Genomic DNA, 17,434 nt, shown 5'->3' on the forward strand with positions numbered 1-17,434 from the left:
AACTAATTGCACAGTTTGGTTGGAAAATCGCGAGATGAACGTTTTGAGCCTAATTAGTCCATGATTGAACACTAATTGCCAAATAAAAACGAAAGTGCTACGATAACCAAATTTCTAAATTTCGTGAACTAAACACAGCCATACAACATTTGTTCATGCGTACTCCTTATTCAATTGAGTAGAACAAATAATATTAGACTAATTCATGACCTGCAAAACAACTAGCAGAACATATAATAAACGACATTGGATCCATATATCATCGTTATATGGATCTCGATCATTTTATTAGGAATCTGTCTATGCCTGACTCAGTGTTTTAAGCCGCCCGACACTATTTCCTTCACATCTTCCTCCTCCTGACGTGCCATCGCCACCCACCGCCTACCACTCCGCCGCGCGCGCGGTAGGTATCATCGAAGCTCCGCCACCACGACCACAGTCGTGGAGCTCTGACGAGACCCTACCGCACCCACGGCGGCCTCCTTTTTTCCCATCCCCTCTCCCTCCCACCGCCGCCTCCTATGCCACCGGAACCCTAATCATCATCCCCCACCGCCTGGCCGGCCTGCCTCCCACAAAATATCTTCTATGACCGTTGGATTTGAAGAAGAACGGAAGAGAAAGAGATCGAATCGAGTGTTGGATTGCTCCAAAACACTAGAGTGCTATATAGAATTTCTGTTTTTTTATTAGTAGTACATACGTACGGACATACTGATTAATAGCTGTAAACCAACAAGCTAAGTAACATCACGTCCAACCCTTGACGACGCCACTGTAGCCGATCCTCTTGTCCTCGTACCTGTCCCAGACCATGATCCCGCCATAGTTGTGCGCCTTCTGCACCTCGGGCAGCAGGAGGTAGTACAGATACTTGAGGTAGACCGTGATGGTGCCCTGCGCCCCATCCGGCACGCCGCTCTCCGCTGTGGCAAGGCCAAAGTACACCTCCGTCTTGGGGTACCTCGCCGTCCGCTTGTTTCACTCCTCAACGACGCCCTAGGTGCTGCCGTTCTTCAAAGAGCACCTATCATCGCCATAGAACCTGACGTGGATGCGCTCGAACAGCCCCGTTTGCAGTGCCCGGTCGACGCGCCCGTCGGGGCACCCGCACCGTGGCGACACCATGAGCCGCACCCCCTTGTTCCGGGCAAGGCGGCTCGTCGTAGTGGTCATCAGCCCTGCCATTGTCGATGTAGAAGTCGATGCCATCCATGGCGGCGTCGCCGAACAGGCGGTGTGGGGGATATAACCCCAGGTATCCACGGCAATGGACATGGGCCATACCACCAGGGGAGGGCCAGCCCATAAGATCAAGGCCTACGGTGCTTGGCTTTGTCGGCGTGCACCGCAAGGCAATCAGAAGGCATCTAGAAGATAGAGAAGAATATGTTCGGATATGATAGAAATCGTATTCCTTGTAAATACTTACCATATAGCCGAATAGATCTAGGCCTAAACCGACTTGTAACCCTACCTCCCAGACTATATAAGGTGGGTAGGGACCCCCTCGAATTCAGGTCATATTCAATACAATACACCAAAGACATAGGACGTAGGGTATTACGTCGATCAGACTGCCTGAACCTATCTAAATCGTTAGTCTCTACGCTTGTGTCACCATTTGGTTCCTTTTACGTGCACCTCCACCGATTCATATACTACCATGGGCATACCCCTCGGTAGACTACAGACCATATTTCATCGACAGTGGCGCGCCAGGTAGGGGATGTGCGTGCTAATTCTATGGCGAGCCAGATGGTCCACTTCCCGAGCTCCATGATCCTTCTCGAGCTAGGATAGACCTTCACGGTCAGATATATGACCTGGGTCATAAAGGCCAACGGCGTCGAGGAAATCGTGGAGGCGGTGCAGAATCACCCTGCGCCAATCATGCCAACATCTACAACGACATCTCTGATCTCAATGCCTCACCGCTGGGTGAGGAGATCCATCAGCAATGATGATCTTATCGCATCCATCGATCAGGGCATAGACCGCTTAACGGAATGTTAGCTCCTCGTGGATTCGGTCTTAGATCAATCTAGAGTGAGCAACGAATTTCCCATACTCCAAGATCACCAAGCCGCTGCAACCGAGCGACCTGCTCGGCCACATCGTTCAAGGCGGCCAGATTTCGATCTGGTGATCACGGCAACTCTGGAAGGGCGTACCGTTCAACGCCGACCACTCCCCGTCCCGACGGAGAGCATGCTGAAACCCTATTCTTTCAGGCTGGTGGGTGCGGGTCTGATCTATCAGGGCACCGTGCACCATCTTTTCGCCGACCACGCCGAGCGCAGCCACATCAACGACCTATATTAGATCAACTTCCTTGAGGTCGACTAGCCTGCCCCGATGGTAAACATGGTGCAAATCCAAATAGATCTTCTGGATGACACGCTCCATACATCGAAGGCTCTACCAGCACCTGCCCACCTTTCTCTCTAGGCTTTGGGAGAGAGCTCTTCACGGTTAGCCACGACAGCATCGCTATCAATGGAGAAACCAGTGTCCAGCGCCGTGAGCGCGAAACTAGGAACGCTGATCATCGGCGACGTCGCAATGAAGAAGCAGAAAACGCCATCCAAGCTGCCGGAGGTGACCCGCCGCCTCTCGCTCATAATCTTCAACAAGAGTTCCTTATGGTGGACAACCAGCAAGTGGAGTAGACGCCGAGCGCCAATCTAGCTATGGCCACCCACGAGTTGGCTAGACTCCCACCAATGTCGGAGGTACTCAAGATTCAAGTGTTGCTTAAAGCAGCTTAGGTCTAGGTCAACGACATCCAAAACCTAGCTCCGTCTTTTTTTACAGCGACCGCACACAGTCATAACCCCCGTGGTTCTTGCCGTGATGGGAGGAGTCGTTACCATAGCGGTCAGATCATCCTAGGAGGGTCCAGGGGCAATGTTGCCATCAATCTCGGATCACAAGGACCACGAAATCAGCGTGGCCGACAAGCTCATAATGCCAACCAGGAGGTTAATCAACCCGTGCACGGTGACGCTCACGACCGCATCAACTCCAATCTCGATGCCCACAATCGCATCGAGAACAGTCATGCCCAGCGACATCAAGCAGAACTCCAACGTCAACAGGAGTACGACAACCAACACGGCGACCCCGTTGGCCTCCGACCACTCCCCGCTATCGAGCCAATAGGACCCCGCCCCTTCATAGCAAGGCTACGAGCTGTATAGTGGCTTGCAGGCTTCAAGATCTTCGGGGTTGATCCCTACGACGACAAGGCTAATCTCGAGCAGTGGATGTAGCTCTACGAGATCGCCGTACGTGCCGCCGGGGGAAACAGCGACGTAATGGCAAACTATCTGCCTGTTATGCTCTCCCAATCTGCCAATAATTGGCTTATGGGTTTGGGGGAGGACTCCATCGAATCTTGGGATGATCTTAAGAGAGTTTTTATCAAGAATTATATGGCAATGTGTCAGCAGCCTGGCATGAAGTATGATCTAGAGAAACTCCATCATACGTCTGGGGAACCTTTGCGAAGCTACATCAGGCGTTTCTCTGAAACAAGGAACACCATCCCCAACATCGGGGACAACAAGGCCATCTCCGCTTTCACTAGAGGACACCACCATCAGGAGTTGCGCTCCAAACTTTAACGCAAGAGGCCCCAGACCATCGTCGAACTCCTCAAGGTTGCAAACTCATACGTAGATTCCAAAGAAGTTGATTGGCACTTCAAGGATGATGTTGCTCGTGCTTCCTAATGAGGACATCACTCCTTTGGATGTACCAGCTGATCCTCCAACCATCATGCAAGGTCCAATGACTCGGGCTCGAATGCGTCAACTCAATTTACAGGTGAGCTCGTTCTTAAGCGATCCTTTTCATACTTTTGAGAATAGACTACTACCTAATGATGTTATCTTGCTTAGGAACATTGGAGAGGGTCAAGAGGGACTAAGAGGACGTGGAGGAGGTGATGATGACCAGCAAGGACATCCAACACAAGCCGGAGGCCCAGTCCAACACGAATTCGAGTCTGCCTCGGTCTCTAGGACCAGTCTGCCTTAAACTGGTCTCCCAGGACGCATCCGGACTCCGTTTTCGATGATCCACATATGGATAGAAAGCTAATTTGATAAGGAAGCCAATCCAAGTGGTTTCATGTCAAAAGCTATTCGGAATCAATGGGAATCGTCGAAACAAGTCAGCATCCAGAATTTGCCATGGTGCTGCGATACCGTCTTTTGGTCCGTTGGACCATGTATCGAGTTTGGGCCCATTAGGGGCGCGTCTAGGGGTCTTGCACGACCCTAGAGTCTTCATAAACAGTCGCCACCCCTCCATTAGGGTTTGGGTTTTGCTTAGATTATTCTGTCAAGAACAGTTTCATCGTTCATCGGTTTGTGAGACCCCAACTCGTGAGATTAATCATACATCTGCAATTTGGTTGCGATCTTTCTTGTTCTTGCTTATGTTCTTCGTTGCGCAGGCAGGGATTAGCCTTCTTAGTGAGGTCAACCTGGTCCGAGACTTGGTTGATAACCAGAGGAGCTGTGGTGCTAAGATTGCAGGGTTTGATCTTTCGATCTGAAGCCGGATCGGTGTGTCATTCTCTGCCACAACGATAGTTATCATCACCTGACGGAAGATCGGGATCCCTATCTCCACCAAGTGGTAATCAGAGCTAAGGTATACCGTCAGGTTCACTTTTTATTCCCTAGTTTCAGTGTTTCATATTCATCCCATAGTCCAGTGCCATACTCGTTTTTCCTATCCTAGAACCTTCCGCACCATAGCCTTTGCATATTTCAGTTTCAGAGTCCGTCGTGTTGAGTTTGTGTCCTGGTCGAGGTCTTGTTGCTGGTTAGGTCGTGTTAGAGTCCAGTTCGTGTGTTTTTCCCCATCGTTTCCATCAAATCTTGGCTGTTGTGACCAATTTTGCATACATTGTTCCCGTTTTGTCCTCTAATTCGGAGCCAATTCTTAAAACTGGTCTAGTTTTCGCATACGAACTCCGTTTTCGACGTTCCATATATGCAAATCGATTAGAAAATTTTTTTGGATCCGTCCATCCCTACCTTGTCAGGGTTCGGAATTTTTAGATTGGCCAAAAAGTGGTCACAAGATCCTCGTTTCGTAGTCACAAGGTTTTTGTCAATTTTCATCCAGTTTTCTGAAAATTCCACAGGCCACGTCTTACACTTGTTTGGGCTCATATTTTCTATGGTTACTGCTTTTATGCTCCTAAGTAAAGGAAAAATATCAAAAAAAATAAAATAAAAAAGTCAAAATTTCCCAAAAAAACAACGACAGCCCAAAAAATAGAAAAAAAGAGGGGCAAAAGAGGAACAATATCTAGAGGAGCACATAGAGAAGCCCAAAGTGAGCTGTGTTTGCGTGTGCTGTCTGGTTTCTTGTTTGTGTTGCTGTTTTCATCCACCATACTTGTTATCCACCGTACTTTTGTCACAACCTGGTACTTGCAACACTTTAGACCAGCAACAAGAACAAGTACTTCGGACTATAATTCAGCATTACTTTCTGTTACTGACTTGTGTGCCAGATATACATATTACTCTTTGTTTTGCCTTCCAAGCTCCACAAATTCTTCAGATCAGTACAGACAAAGGGCCTTGCAATCTCGGTACCACTACCTCACAGGTATCACGAACCAGCCGCTGGTTGTACCGCCCACTGCTTGCGTTGGTAAGAACTTGGTAAGAGCTTGGTAAGACGCTTCCACTTACTGTGAAAAGTGACACCACTACAACCACATAGTCATTTGGTAGGGATAACTTTCACCTGTTTGTTCCTGTTTTTGTGTTTTCAATTACAGGAGGTAAACAGACTGCAGATAACAATCCTAAGGGTTTTAGCGAGTGTGTCAGCCAAGAGCGACTACAAGCTGTTGTAGAGGATGCCCAAAAAGGATGAATGAGGCCGTTAGGAAGGCCATCACTAACGCACTCATTGAACTCAACATTGGCAATAGCATGGAGAGATTGGACAAGCGAATTTCTATGCTAACCGACAAGGTTACTGAGTTGGAAACCTTTGTGGCGGGCAACAATGACGTTTCTGGTAGCAACACCGATGGTCAAGACACGGTGCATGATGCCGCTGGGAACATAGGTCGAGCAGCTATCCGACAAGAGAGATTACGGCAACGTCTTCGCCGCAACACGACAGGTATGGGTGGTGTCCACCACCACCACCGTCAAGGTAATAATCACCGTGTGCCCGATGATCCTTATGCTAAGATTAAGTTCACAATACCATCTTTTTCGGGTCATTATGATGCTGAGGGATATCTTGATTGGGAGATGACGGTAGAACAAAAGTTTAGTGCCCACCTTGTACCTGAGCAGCATAGAGTTAGACAAGCTACTAGTGAGTTTAAGGATTTTGCCATTATTTGGTGGAATGGGCTAGCTGCACAGGATGCTTTACCTGGTACATGGGAAGAACTTAAGGTAGCTATGCGTGATCATTTTGTTCCTCCTTATCATAGAGACTTACGTAAGAAATTGATGCGTTTAGAACAAGGAGATAAATCTATACAGGATTACTATGGTGAGCTCCAAAAGGGATTGATGCGCTGTAGTGTTGTAGAGGGAAACGAAGATGCCATTTGTCGTTTTTATTCTGGTTTGAGGCGTGACATTCAGGACATTGTTGATTATAAAGAATTTAACACTATCAACTAGTTGTTTCAGTTTGCTATGCTTGCAGAAAAGGAATTGCAGGGGCGTGAACAGCAGGGCAAGAGCAAGGTCAGCACCAGCACATACACGCCACGCTTGGCACCATCTTCAGGGCTGACCAAGCCAACCACTTTTCGGACGCCTCCACCAGCGAGCAAGCGACCAACAGCCTCTGGAGTTTCCGCTACACCTAAGACACCTCCCGCACAACCTTCAGATTCAGGTAAAAATTCTTTGTAGGTACCTACCAAGAGTTTCTCATCTGTTGCATCGACGGGACGCACTTCAGGTATTCAGTGCCACCGCTGCCATGGCATTGGCCATGTGCAGAAGGACTGCCCAAGTCAGCGGGCATATATTGCTACAGAAGATAGTTACATCAGCACCTCTGACATTGAGGATGAAGAAGACCAAGATGCAGATGTGGAGGACGGCGAAGTCCTTGGTGACGAGGCCACGGCGTCCTATAGGAGCATTATTGTACAGCGGGTGCTCAGCTCACAAGTCCAGCAGCCTAAGAAGCTACAACGCCATAACTTGTTCCAGATTTTCTTCGTCATCAGCGACCATCGAGCACATGTCATTATTGATGGAGGTAGCTGTAACAATTTGGTGAGTTCTGATTTGGTCAAGAAGCTTAGCTTGACCACACGCCCACACCCACGTCCATATCATATTCAGTGGCTAAATGATTCTGGTAAAGCAAAGGTAACACAAACTTGCAGAGTTTCATTTTCCATTGGTTCTTATGCTGATTCTATTGATTGTGATGTGGTACCTATACAAGCTTGTTCACTTTTATTGGGTCGTCCTTGGGAACATGATAATGATGCTACACACCATGGTAGAAGTAATAAATACACTTTTGTGCATAAAGAAAAGAAAATTACTTTGGTACCTTTGACCCCTGCTCAAATTGTACAAGCTGATAGAGAACGCGCTGCTAGTTTGAATGATGTTCAATCTGAAAATCAGCAAGTTGCTAATTCTATTTTCCCACCTAAAAAGGATAAGTTTACATCTATTTCTAAGGCTGAGGGGATTAAATTGAAGGGTGGTGTTATGCTTGCAACAAAATGTGACTTTGCTGAAATTTCTATTGATGATATTTGCTATGCTTTGGTATGCAAACGAGCTATGTTTTCACTTGATGATATTGTTAGCTCGGTACCTCCTGCTATCACTAACCTTTTGCAGGAGTATGAGGACATTTTTTCAGCTGAGATACCCCCGGGGCTGCCACCTATGAGAGGGATAGAGCATCAAATCGATTTGATTCCGGGAGCAACCTTGCCCAACCGAGCTGCATATCGAACCAATCCTGAGGAGACTAAGGAAATTCAGCGGCAAGTCCAAGACCTTTTAGACCGCGGGTATGTACGTGAAAGCCTTAGTCCTTGTGCTGTTCCTGTACTTTTGGTTTCTAAGAAAGATGGAAGTTGGCGTATGTGTGTTGATTGTAGAGCCATCAATAATATTACTATTCGGTATCGTCATCCTATTCCTAGGCTAGACGACATGCTTGATGAGTTGTGTGGTTCTATAATTTTCACTAAGATTGACTTGCGAAGTGGCTACCACCAGATTAGAATGAAACTTGGAGATGAATGGAAAACTGCATTTAAAACCAAATTTGGGTTGTATGAGTGGTTAGTTATGCCTTTTGGACTGACAAATACACCTAGCACTTTCATGCGCTTAATGAATGAGATTTTAAGAGTTTTTATTGGTCATTTTATGGTAGTTTACTTTGATGATATATTGATTTACAGCAAGTCTTTTGATGAACATATAGATCACTTATGTGCTGTTTTTAATGCCTTACGTGATGCACGTTTATTTGGTAACCTTGAGAAGTGCATCTTTTGCACAAATCGAGTTTGTTTTCTTGGCTATGTTGTAACTCCACAGGGAATTGAGGTGGACGAGATGAAAATTGAAGCCATAAAGAGCTAGCCGGTTCCTCAAACTGTCACACAGGTGAGGAGTTTTCTTGGTCTTGCAGGATTCTACCACCGCTTCGTCAAAGATTTCAGCACCATTGCTGCCCCATTGCATGAGTTGACGAAGAAAGGAGTGGTGTTTCATTGGGGAGAGGCACATGAGGAGTCATTTGACACTTTGAAGGACAAGCTTACACACGCACCATTGCTGGGAGAGGCACATGAGGAGTCATTTGACACTTTGAAGGACAAGCTTACACACGCACCATTGCTGCAACTTCCAAATTTTGGTAAGACATTTGAGCTAGAATGTGATGCTAGTGGACTTGGTATTGGTGGTGTTTTGATGCAAGATGGTAAACCTATTGCTTACTTTAGTGAAAAATTACATGGTCCTGTTCTTAATTATTCCACGTATGATAAAGAATTGTATGCACTTGTCCGTTCTTTAGAGACGTGGCATCATTATTTGTGGCCTAAAGAATTTGTTATTCATTCTGATCATGAATCGCTTAAGTATCTTTGCTCTCAAAATAATCTGAATCGTAGGCATGCTAAATGGGTTGAATTTATTGAGTCTTTTCCTTATATTATCAAACACAAGAAAGGGAAGGATAATGTGATTGCTGATGCTTTGTCTAGAAGATATACATTGCTGTCTCAACTTGATTGCCGGATTTTTGGTCTTCAATCCATTAAAGAACAATATGCGCTTGATCCTGATTTTAAGGATGTGTTGCTTAATTGTAGAGAGGGACGCACATGGAATAAGTTTATGATCAGCGATGGGTTTTTGTTTAGAGCTAACCGTCTATGCATTCCAGTTGGTTCCGTTCGTCTTTTGTTGTTGCAGGAGGCACATGGAGGTGGATTGATGGGACATTTTGGTGCCAAGAAGAGGAGCAGGTGCTGTCCACACACTTGTTTTGGCCTAGGATGCGGCGTGATGTGGAGCGGTACGTGGCTCGGTGTGCCACATGTCAAAAAGCTAAGTTGCGATTGAACCCACATGGTTTGTATATGCCTCTTTCTGTTCCTTCTACTCCTTGGGCAGATATATCTATGGATTTTGTGTTAGGATTGCCAAGGACTAAGAGGGGGAGGGATAGTATTTTTATGGTGGTTGATCGTTTTTCTAAGATGACACATTTTATTCCTTGTCATAAGAGCAACGATGTTGTTCATATTGCTGACCTTTTCTTTTAAGAAATTGTTCGCTTGCATGGTATGCCTTCTACTATTGTTTCAGATCGTGATACAAAATTCTTGAGTCATTTTTGGCGCATGTTGTGGAATAAATTGGGGACCAAGCTGCTGTTTTCTACAACATGTCATCCCCAAACTGATGGGCAAACTGAGGTTGTGAATCGAACATTGTCCACCATGTTGAGAGCCATTTTGAAGCGCAATTTGAAGATGTGGGAAGAGTGTTTACCGCATATGGAGTTTGCATATAACAGGGCAGAACATTCCACCACCAAGGTAAGTCCTTTTCAGGTAGTGTATGGTTTTAACCCCCGTGCTCCTATTGATCTTTTGCCTTTACCTACCACTGAGAGAATACATAGTGATGCTAGAGAGCGTGCTGATTTTATTCGTAAGTTGCATGAAACAACTAAAGCAAATATTGAAAGTATGAATGAAAAGTATAGAATTGCTGGTAGTAAAGGTAGAAAAGAGATTAAACTTGAACCGGGTGATTTGGTTTGGTTACATTTAAGAAAAGATAGATTTTCTGAGCTACGTAAGTCTAAATTAATGCCAAGAGCAGCTGGTCCTTATAAGATTATTGAGAAAATAAATGATAATGCATACAAACTTGAGTTGCCACCCGAGTTCGGGGTTAGTCCCACATTTAACATTGCAGATTTGAAACCTTATTTGGGAGAAGAAGATGAGCTTGAGTCAAGGATGACTCCAATTCAAGAGGGGGAGGATGATGAGGACATCACTCCTTTGGATGTACTAGCTGATCCTCCAACTGTCATGCAAGGTCCAATGACCCGGGCTCGAATGCGTCAACTCAATTTACAGGTGAGCTCGTTCTTAAGCGATCCTTTTCATACTTTTGAGAATAGACTACTACCTAATGATGTTATCTTGCTTAGGAACATTGGAGAGGGTCAAGAGGGACTAAGAGGATGTGGAGGAGGCGATGATGACCAGCAAGGACGTCCAACACAAGCCGGAGGCCCAGTCCAACACGAATTCGAGTCTGCCTCGGCCTCCAGGACCAGTTTGCCTTAAACTGGTTTCCTAGGACGCATCCGGACTCCGTTTTCGATGATCCACATATGGATGGAAAGCTAATTTGATAAGGAAGCCAATCCAAGTGGTTTCACGTCAAAAGCTGTTCATAATCAACGGGAATCGTCGAAACAAGTCAGTGTCCAGAATCTGCCAGGTTGCTTCGACACCGTCTTTTGGTCCGTTGGACCATGTATCGAGTGTGGGCCCATTAGGGGAGCATCCAGGAGTCTTGCACGACCCTAGAGTCTTCATAAATAGCCGCCGCCCCTCCATTAGGGTTTGGGTTTTGCTTAGATTATTCTGTCAAGAACAGTTTCGCCGTTCATCAGTTTGTGAGACCCCAACTCGTGAGATTAATCATACATCTGTAATTTGGTTGCGATCTTTCTTGTTCTTGCTTGTGTTCTTCGTTGCGCAGGTAGGGATTAGCCTTTTTGGTGAGGTCAACCTGGTCCGAGACTTGGTTGATAACCAGAGGAGCTGTGGTGCTAAGATTGCAGGGTTCAATCTTTCGATCTGAAGCCGGATCGGTGTGTCATTCTCTGCCACAATGATAGTTATCATCACCTGACGGAAGATCAGGATCCCCATCTCCACCACTTCCCGTTCGGATCGCCACCCACGTCGTGATGATGATCGCCACGAAGAACGGCATTATGACGATCGCAACAGGTGTTACGACAATCGCGAACGCCAGCATAATGATCGGCCAGAGGGATTGAGGACTACATAGCCACATCGCCGCTGATAGGAAAACTTCATCAACAATGTAGAGCAGCCATGCGCTGAGCGCAATTTTAATGCTGCCTACAAAAAGCTCCTTGATGGTCTGTGCCCAATTCACAAGAATAACAAGCACACCATGAGACAATGCTATGGCATGGCCAAAGCTTTCCACGATGAACAATAGAAATGGTAGACGTGTAGGACGATGAGTCCAATGACCACAAGGAGGAGGAGCGTCCTAAGGATGCACGACTTATTTTCTAAGATGCCAACAAGATGGTCGCCACAATCTTCGGAGGATGCGTCATCTCTGAGAGCAAACGCTAGCAGAAGCTCACCGCTCGGCAGGTCATGTTGATCACCAAGTATGACACGGTCGTCGATCCCAAATATCTGGACTGGTCGGAGCATCCTATCACATTCAGTAGGGCCGACCAGTGGGCTAATATCCCATACCTTGGGCGTTTTCCACTCGTGATGGATCCAACCATCCGCAACGTGCGGTTCAAGAAGGTCCTCATTGATGGCAGGAGTGCCCTAAATGTCCTCTTTGTCAAGGCCCTAACTGAGTTAGGACTCACGGAGGATGATCTCATTCCTGTTGATTCTCCATTCTAGGGTATTGTACCTGGTAGAGCGTCCCAACCTTTGGGGCAGATTACCTTGCCAGTCCAATTTGGCAGTGCCGACCACTTTCGTACTGAGTACGTAAATTGGTTTGTGGTAGACTTCGACACTGCCTACCATGCCATCCTTGGCTGACCAGCTCTCGCCAAGTTCATGGCTATGCCCCATTATGTCTATCTAGTGTTGAAGATTCCAACGGAGCATGGCGTCCTCACCCTGCGTGCCAATGTCTCCACCGCCTACGAATGCGAAAGAGAAGGACTCGCCATCACCGAAGCAATGGACATCTCAGTCAGAATACAGGCTTGCATCACCGACTCCAAGAAGGTCCATACATCGTCAAGGTTGTGACCCGACCAGGGTCATATAGGCTCTGTGGGGGTCATATAGGCTCTGTGATCAAGACAACATTGACATCCCTAATTCCTGGCATATCGAACACCTTAGGTGGTTCTATCCTTAAGACGTTCTACAAAAGATATGTACCTTTTTATGTATATATGCATTTCAATAATGATTTTATCCATGACGTTTTCTCCATTTGTTTTCCATAATTTTTCTCAAATTATTTATTTCTCCATGCTAAACATCTTTGAGACAACGCATTCTATCGCCATTCAAATCGGACTGTGCCCTCGCCTCAGTCGGACATGCCCGAGTACTTCACCTCCCCACGCGAATTGACGCCGTCAGGCTCCGATTACGCCCGTTTGCCTATGACTCCGCGTAGCCGCTCGAGCTGCTCGAGCCGCTGGAGCCACCGAGCGAGCTGCCAAGCGAGCCGCCTGAGCCGCCAAGCAAGCTGCTAAGCGAGCTGCCTGAGTCGTAAGCACTCTCCATGTTCTCCAAATTTTGCCATGTTCTCCAAATGTCGCCACGTTCTCCAAATTTCGCCACGGTATAGTGCTAAGCACTCTCCATGTTCTTCAATTTCGTCACGGTATAGTGCTAAGCACTCTCCATGTTCTCCAAGTTTCTCTATGTTCTCCAATTTCGCCATGGTATAGTGCTAAGCACTCTCCATATTCTCCAATTTCGCTATGGTATAGTGCTAAGCACTCTCCATGTTCTCTAATTTTGCCACGGTATAGTGCTAAGCACTCTCCAAATTTTGTCATGGTCAATTGCTAAGTACTCTCTCCATTTTTAAGTGCTCAACACTCTCCAAATTTTACTCCTATGTCCAGCATGGGGATTTTATCCTTTATACAAATACGAATAAACTCCAAATAAACATAAACTGCTCTGTAGGATATAAAATTCACCGATACATTGCTCCTGATAAACTCCACCCTGTTTTCTTCATCACCGAGTTCATATATTTTATTTTTAAATCATGTACTAGCTGTCCTACATATTTGTATTGTAGGATCATCATCTGGGTGGTTGCATCATCTGGCCTTTAGATTTCTCCATCGATCAACTGGTCGGACTGCTTGGTTCATGACTTCTTCATCGACTAGTTGGTCAGACTGTTTAGCGTTCACTTCAACTTAGCGCTCACTTCGCCGCCAACTAGTTGGTTGGGCTGCTTGATACTTGATTCTTCGCCAACTAACTGGTTGGATTGTCTGTCGCTTCATCATCAGTTATGTTGGGGGCTCGCCAGCTAAGCTGGGCACTTTGTCTGTCGATTCGCCTATTGGCTTACTATGTTTTGCCAACGCTGCATGTCATGTGTGATATCAAGGTGTTCCATGATGTCCAAATCAGGGTGCTGATCCTAGGTGGCACGTTAGGGGCTTTGATAAGTATATCTATTGTAGCAATCCAGTGCTAAGCACTTTCCGTTTTCTTCACGTTTTACTGCTCGATATTATCAAGTTTTACTCCATGTGCCTAGTGCTAAGTATGGGTACTTCGTCCTTTACACTTAATTCTTTGATCCTGCTACAAGATGTTTCTCTATCTTATAGCAGGCTCGGGGACTAAGTGTGTACACTTTACCTTACGGTGAATGTACTGTTTTTTCTTCTTACTAGTTTTTCAGCTAAGCTAGGGACTAGCTGTGTGCTTGGCTAAGCTGGGAATTGATTGTTTCGACTAAGTGATCATTGAAATTCTTTGATCCTGACACCAGGTGTTTTCTTCACCTACTGTCAGACTTGAGGACTACAATGTATACATTGCACCTTGTGGCGCATGTATCAATACTAACATCGTCTTTGACTAAGTCATGGACGATGATCATCTAACTTCGCCAATGAGGCCTAAGTGTGTACACTTTATCAAAGGAGGACAATTTTTAAAATTTTAAACTTGAGCTCCTTACATCCTTCTGGCAGGCCTTACTTGGCTAAGTCTGAGATTTGTGTACCAGTTAAACTGGTTGGATTGCCAATGAAACTGGTCGGTACTTCATCTTGTTGATTGAACTACCAGTGGAACTGGTCGGATTGTCAGATTTACTCTCAGACTCCAAGTTAAACTGCTCGAACTTGCTTAAGACAACATTGCTCAGTGGATACAAGGCGCTCGGAGACTAGCTGTGGGGGATATAACCCTAGGTACCCATAGCAATGGACATGGGCCTACCACTAGGGGAGGTCCATCCTATAAGATCAAGGCCTACGGTGCTCGGCTCTATCGGCGTGCATCGCAAGGCAATCAGAAGGCATCTAAAAGATAGAGAAGGATCTATTCAGATATGATAGAAATTATATTCCTTGTAAATACTTACCATATAACCGAATAGATCCAGGCCTAAACCGACTTGTAACCCTACCTCCCAGACTATATAAGGTGGGTAGAGACCCTCCTCGAATTTAGGTCATATTCAATACAATACACCAAAGACACAGGACATAGGGGATTATGTCGATCAGACCACCTGAACCTATCTAAATCGTTGTCTCTACGCTTGTGTCACCATCTGGTTCCTATTACACGCACCTCCACTGATTCATCTACTACCATGGGCATACCCCTCGGTAGACTACCGACCATATTTCATCGACAGGCGGTACATGCCGTGGCGCCGCTCACCGAGGTGTGGGTTCCACAAGTTGTCAGTGATGTTGGCCGCGGACTGCGAGGATGGGAGCGAGTAGTCATGGCCGCCGCCGCTGATGGAGAGGAGCACGAGGATGCCCCTGGACTAGTGGTGCTTGATGTCGGTGCCAACGCCGCTCAGCTAGTGGCCCGATAGGTCGTTGCGCTAGTAGCGCCCGTGGCCAAACATGCTGTAGAAGGCGATGATGACGGTGGTGTTGAGCCTCGTGTCGTAGGCCTCATGCAGCAACCCCTCGTCCTTGTTCTAACCCTAGAAGACGGTCACCTGGTTCGTCTGCTTCAGCGTGGTCGGGACGGCAGCGAGGCAGGAGACGAGAACAAATGCGACGGCGAGCAGCTCCACATCCACTTGGCGGCGTGGACACCTTCGGGACGCCATCACTACTACAGAATTAGACATCACTGTCGGCCTTATCACTGCCGGATTTTAAGAAACCGACAGTGATAGTCCATCACTGTCAGTTTTGGCTAAAATCGACAGTAATAGGATCAATCGACACTGATATTTGGGTCTTCATCGTCGATTCATATCACTGTCGGTTTTAGTCAAAAATTGACAGCGATATTGAGTCATCACTGCCGGTTTTAGCCATGAACCGACACTGATACTATCACTGTCGGTTCGTGGCTTGAACCGACAGTGATATGCTGTAAGAAAACTTTATAAGTTTCTCATATGATGTTCGATTAAGACGAACTTTATATCAAAGTTGTAGTACTCAATGGGATCTACAACTTTGTAGTTTAAACTTTTTTAATTTGAGATTGTTTGGATGTCCAAATATTTTCATTTGAAATCATCTATCTAACAAAAATTACGTTCGATTTTTCAAATTAAAAATTTAAATTTTTTAAACGACCTTGAATGGAGAAATGCCCAAAGCAAAAGTTGTAGATATCAAAAAGTTATGCAACTTTGTAGTTGATAAGTTTTTTATTTGAAATCATTTACTAGTTCAAAAAGCTATTTGAAATTAAATTTTAAAATGGTTGAAGAACTCTAATTTCTCTTTTTAATCTCTGGCTAAAACTTATAACTATTCTTTCTCCCTCGTACTAACTTCAAATTTGATGATTTTTTTCTAAAAAATTCTAAAATCATGCTAAAACTTGTAACTAGTCTTTCTCCCTCATACAAATTTATTATGTTCTTACAGCTATTATTTTATCTAACTTTTCATGTGATTATGTTTTATTTATTTGAATTTTGAATTTCAAAAAATGGCAAATTCAAACGTCATTTTGGAATACTAAATGATTTCAGCTGAAAAAGTCATGAACATAGAAGTTGTAGAACTTATCAACATATATAACTTTTATTTTAGTCATTTCTTCATCCGATAAAGTAGTAGTGATATTGTTCACAAAATTTACGTATCTCTCTTATAGTTTCATAAACTATAAGAGGGATATTTTATATTTGTGAATAATGTTACTATCATTATGTCCGATAAATAAATGATCAAATGACCAAAATAAAAGTTGCAGACTCTGAAAGTTATAAAACTCTTTAGTTGACAACTTTTTAATTTAAAATCATCTTGTCAGGGAAACCTACGTTTGAATTTCTAAAATTTAAAATTCAAATTTTGTAAACGAACTCGGATAGAGAAACTACCAAAATAAAAATTGTGGATCCCAAAAAATTATGAAACTTTGTAGTTGACAACTTTTTGATTTAAAATCATCTTGTCAAGAAAAACTACGTTTCAATTTCTAAAAATTTGAAATTTAAATTTTTTAAATGACCTCGGATGGACAAACAGCAAAAACAAAAGTTGTAAATCTCAAAAAGTTATGAAACTTTATAGTTGATAACTTTTTTATTTGAATTCATCTTGTCATGAAAAATTATGTTTGAATTTTTCAATTTAAAATTCAAATTTTTATAAACGACCTTGGATGGAGAAACTACCAAAATAAAAGTTCTAGATCTCGAAAAGTTATAAAGCTTTATAGTTGATAATTTTTTCATTTGAATTCGTTTAGGGTCCCAAATACTTATTTCAAAATTAGATAAACATAAAATGGCTAGGACGATAACTGGACACAGACAACTTGCAGGTGGAGTGGTTAGGGGCTGAAGACATGAAGCAGGAGGTCAGGGGTTATTGCGCCGGTGGCCATGAAGCGTGTGATTTTCGCGTGAAAAATCGTGTGACTTGTGACTTCGATGTCCGACCGTTTTCGCGT

At 44.8% G+C, this 17,434-nt stretch overlaps 1 pseudogene; it reads right to left on the reverse strand.

The window, feature by feature from the left end:
- Positions 1 to 753: 753 nt before the first annotated feature.
- On the reverse strand, positions 754 to 15,620 carry LOC136548613 (xylanase inhibitor protein 1-like; annotated as a pseudogene).
- Positions 15,621 to 17,434: the final 1,814 nt, after the last annotated feature.

Source organism: Miscanthus floridulus, chromosome 4 (genome assembly GCF_019320115.1).
Source record: "Miscanthus floridulus cultivar M001 chromosome 4, ASM1932011v1, whole genome shotgun sequence".
NCBI lineage: Eukaryota > Viridiplantae > Streptophyta > Magnoliopsida > Poales > Poaceae > Miscanthus > Miscanthus floridulus.